General features: G+C 37.2%; 1 long non-coding RNA gene across 1 annotated transcript; it reads right to left on the reverse strand.

Moving 5' to 3' along the window:
- Positions 1-926: 926 nt before the first annotated feature.
- LOC124880889 lies at positions 927-2585 on the reverse strand. The gene is made up of 2 exons (XR_007041491.1): positions 2068-2585; positions 927-1936 (listed from the first exon to the last, which is right to left on the reverse strand). It is a non-coding gene; the product is annotated as an uncharacterized LOC124880889 (long non-coding RNA).
- Between the last annotated feature and the right edge of the window lie 2535 nt (positions 2586-5120).

Consider the following 5120-nt stretch of genomic DNA (forward strand, 5'->3'; position numbering starts at 1 on the left):
TTTAAAGTTCTTTAACAATTTTTCGTTTGCTACATAAATCCATATGTGTTCATTCACAGTTTTGATGCCTTAAGTGAGAATCTACATACAATGGAAATTGTCATAAACATAAAAAACATTGAAAGAGAAAGTGGTTCTAAAACATTCGACCGGTAGTGTATGTTAAATGGAAACATTTTAAGATTTTATAACATTTAATGCCACATAACACTCATAAAAGTACCGAAAACTGGTACCAGCGAGTACCGGTTTAAATTCCCAGGTACCAAGTATTGGTAGCGTATCTGTTCAAATGTGAAAGGGACCCATCCCTAGTCAGTCAGGAGAGGGTGATCAGACTGCATTTAGATTTCTTGTCATTTTCAAATTAATATATTTTGGAGCGTTACCGTTTTTTGCCATAGTCAATGTATCTCAACAATATTCTCAGCCCACACATTGCTCCTATGACACAACGACTGCTTGTCGTTTTTATGCCAACAGCAGCTTTTTTGTATAATATAGGTGATGCAGAAAATCCTTCAAAAGGCAACTGTTTGTCGTGCTGTCAGGAATGTTTATATTTTATCACAACAACATTAAAACTCCAGTATTAGGTCCAGGTTTCCCCAGAGTAGGAGTGTATTTGGATCACAGAGCAGGTATTCTGTCTTTCTACAGAGTCTCTGAAACCATGACTCTCCTCCACAGAGTCCAGACCACATTCACTCAGCCTCTATATGCTGGGATTGGACTTGGCCCTGTCCTTTATAAATCCTCTGCTGAGTTTATTAAACTGAAATGAGCTTCCTCCGTAGGGTGACGGGACACTCCCTTAGAGATAGGGTGAGGAGCTCGAACTGTTTGGGATCAGGTGGGAGGAAATATGACTTGAACTGAAATAAAAGCTCAGCTAGGAAGTCCTGTAATATTAGCTTTGATGTGTGTCTGAACATTAACTTAGTCATCCTGTTTGAGAAAGTTGTTGAAATATTTCATTTTAAAACCTAGTTTTCTAGTAAATGGTCCTTACTTCATCCCTCTACGGTGTTTTTTTTTTTGTTTTTTTTACTTACTGTGTTTGTTGTGAGAGACTGATGTTTGATTTATGATGCAAGTGATGGAAACCCAAGTTAAATTCATGTTTTTCCCCTGAAACCTGGTTAATAAAGTTGGTTCTGATTCTTCTGAGTGTGTGGTGAAGACCTTTTATTGAGAAGAATATAACTTAAATAGGTAAAACAGGAGCTCTGGCCCATTCTCCAGCACAGTCCCATGTCATCCGCCAAAAAAAAAATTCCAAGAAGAAGATGAAACAATTGAACATATTTGTATAGGGTCAGAAATATGAGCTGGAAAGAAGAGTTATTAAGAGAGAATTTGAAATGATTAAAGAAATGTTTAGCATAATCGATTAATCACAAAAGGAACAAACATATACAAATTATTTTAAGATTCCTAAAAAGAACAAAATTATTTAATAGAATTTGATTAAATAAGAAAGATATTAATCCATGATGAACCGCACTCCCACCTGCAGATTTTTGCCATCCGCCAACCTGCGCACTACCGCTCTGCGCCCATGGGATTATGCTCCAGATGGTCCAAAAAAAAAGGAACAAGTTCAAGTGACAAGATCTGCGGTGGTTGTAGAATACAACAGCAACATGGGAGGGGTGGACATGTGTGGTCGCATGCTCAGCTTCTACAGAATGTCCAGCCGCACCAAGAAGTGGACCGTTTGTACCATTCTTTACTTCATTGATTTGGCCATCATCAACCCATGGCTTCATTACAGAGAAGACAGACGGTTCTTGCAACAACTTGCAACACCAATACGTGTAAAGAAGACCTCTCAGTACCTGGAGTTCAAAATCAACTTGGCCGAGGAATTGATAACCTGGAGGCAGACAGGTCAAGGAGATCAGAGTCTGACGCAAGTGATGAAGAATTTTATCTGGAAATAAAGAAACCCAGCCAGATGAGAGCATAAGGAAATACGGTACAATTAATCTGCCTGAAATGGTCAACAACCCAAGTCCATTCAGATGCAAAATGCCTGGATGCAAATGTAAATGTGTGAATTACCAAATATTCCTTTGTGTCACGAAGAAATCACAGTGCTTTATCCAATACCATCAGTGAGGAAACACCCTCACTCAATATTGCTTCATCATTTTGGAGTGTTGAATGAAGTTGTTGGAGAGTTAGATGCTGTTCTGTGCATTATTTAAAAATATTAGTAAAGAAGTTGGTTGCTCACTATTTGCAAACAGTGGAGCTATATGGAAAAGGGGTTGAATTATCAAATTTATTGAAAAGAAAATACAGGAATAGATTATTAGAATAGAACAATGGGCATATCAATGGGGATTTAAATTATCAGTGGAAAAAACAAAAGTAATGGTGTTTACACAGAAAAGAAAAAGAAAATATAAAACAAAAATGATACAATCAAGTTTAAGAACATGTAAAAAGTATAAGGTTTTTAGGTATATGGTTTGATGAAAAAATAATATGGAAAGTACATATAGAAAAATCACAGATAAATGCAAACAAATATTGAACATTATAAGATGTATGGCTGGTATTGATTGGGGAGCAGATCAAACATCATTAAAAAGAATTTATACAGGCTTAATTAGATCAAATATTGATTATGGAAGTATAATTTATGGATCAGCAGCAAACACACATCTTATAAAATTAGACAATATACAACATCAAGCTTTAAGAACCTGTACAGGAGCAATCAGAACCAGTCCAATAGCACCACTCCAGGTAGAGATGGGAGAGATGCCATTAGATATAAGAAGGAAACCGTTAGCAATAAATTACTAGATAAACTTAGAAAGCAATTATCCAGATCATCCTAAACATGTGTTGGGACCACAGCCATGGGTTTCAACACTAAAACTCCGGTACATACTTTCCTGGAACTTTTCAAAATAAAGTGCATTAACCTTCTTCCAGCACAGCCAGGAAAGGGGGTAACTGCGGACTTCCTGTGGCGCCATTATCCAAATAAAAGCCCCACCTTTCCACAAGTCTTTCTCTTCCACGTGGCCTTCCATAGGAACCGGATAGGAGGGGAAAGCGCGCTGATGTCTTTTGCTGGCAAAAAGACATAAATTCAACTGGATCCCAGGAAGCATACGATCACCGATCATATGCAAAAGTTAAGTAGAATTAAATACTGTCTGTGTATCCGGTATTTTCATTCATGAACGGGGAAATTAAGGAGTAAGAGTTGCTTACATTTTCTCTTCGAGGCCCCACAGAAGCAAACGGTGTTCGAGAGAAGCCCCGGTGGAGAAGCTGTTTCTACAAGCCGAGTCTGGAGGAAAGACTATGGCCCACAACCGTGTTTACGGTAACGAACAGCTGGACAACGTTCGTTCTTCATCCACAGCTGGAGGCTAGCGGGAAGCTAACCTTTGTTCACAGAACGAACGCACCTTCTGATCGGAAGAAACTGAGGAAGTTAGCGGGAAGCTAACTCTTTGTTCACGACGGATATCTTCTTCAAACTTCGCCCTTGAACAACATTCCCTCAACAGTTTCAGAGGTTGGGTTTGGGCAGATTAACAGATTAACAGTTAGGATTACATGATCTAAACGTTTTCATGTTATGAAGTGTGTTTTGTGGAACTCGGCTATCTTGGTGCTAGCATGCTACCTGTAGCACCCAGGCCGGTTCGTGTTCTTTGTATGTTTTAAAGCTAAGATAAACTTTATTAAAAGGGTGGTTCTAACCAGAACATTGCTCATAACGTGCCGTCCGCGCTTATGCATTTTAACCCTGGTATTTTAAAGGTATGTGTTGATTCTGGCGCTAAACTATCTTCTAGCTTAGCACTTTAGCTAGCTTCTTTGTTAGCCCAACGGCCAGCCGGTAAGAACACGTGTGCTAGCATTAAGGCTAGTCAACAGAAAGGTTGTTAGTTTTCAAGCTAGTGAATAATAGTTCCTGAACATCATTTGCTAGAGTTGATAACTAAGTAAACACCATTAAGCCCCATTTCTCCAGAAAGATTTGGCTCTTTTCCAAAATACTCAATAATATTTCTTCAAATATTATTTTAATAAATAAAGGCAGTTAATTAGACACCATTGAGAATTAGTCATCCAGGAGGTTGGTTTTATTCAGCAGATCATTATTTAAAACATTATTTTATTAAAATAATATTTAATCTGATCTTGCATTGTGAAGGGTTGTCTAAAGGTTGCTGATTATTTTCTAAGTTAGTTCCAAAACTAACTTAACCTCACTTCCAGATTCTTCAAGATAATCCTTGGTTCTCAAACATAAACATTGCATGGTAATGTTGCATCACTCCTTTTGGTCATGATTTCTAATCATCTTTAATCAACTTGTTTATATTGTACATAGCCCATTAGTCTTCATTATTCTTTAATTCTGCTTGGTAGTTTAGTTGGATTGTTTTAGCATAGTAAAGAGTTTGTTGATTGAAATGTGTTTGACTTCGAGTTGACTTATTTTTATTAATAAATTCTTGTATTTTAAGAAATTGTGTGAATTCATTCCATGTGTGTGCAGAGTTTATGCTGTTCAATAATGTCAGAGCTCGTCTCACACCTTTCTATTCTGTCCTAATACCATCGCCTTAATAGGGCTGGTATTCACAGGACAATCCTTAACAGACCTGAATATTATTTGGTAAAATATTAATATAAAAAATATTAATACTAAATATTAAATAATATTCTCAGATTCATATTTCCAATACAGTGGCGTCCCTGGGTTTGCCTTATTATGAACAGGTTGCACTGTACATAAATGTGAATGAATAAAACCACAACTGCACATTATTGAGGTACCAAGTGATTAGCTTAAAACCAGCTGTCACTGGTCACAATAGGACTTAAAACATCAGAGTTCTAACATCAGATGTCACTGATTATATTTAAGAGAACATTATAACTCGTGACAACTCCAGGAGTTCATAATTTTAGACGTTCGTCAAAATTAATAACTCCAATATCTCCGTGCTAGTAACAACCAACTCTGCTACATAAGCAAAATTTTAGATGTTCTGACTCAGTCTGGTTTCTTCTGTGTAAGCAATAACTTGAGACTTGGTTTAACGTCAGTTAACCTCAATGTCCAGACAGTTGCT

This window comes from Girardinichthys multiradiatus, chromosome 14, assembly GCF_021462225.1.
Source record: "Girardinichthys multiradiatus isolate DD_20200921_A chromosome 14, DD_fGirMul_XY1, whole genome shotgun sequence".
In the NCBI taxonomy this organism is placed as follows: domain Eukaryota; kingdom Metazoa; phylum Chordata; class Actinopteri; order Cyprinodontiformes; family Goodeidae; genus Girardinichthys; species Girardinichthys multiradiatus.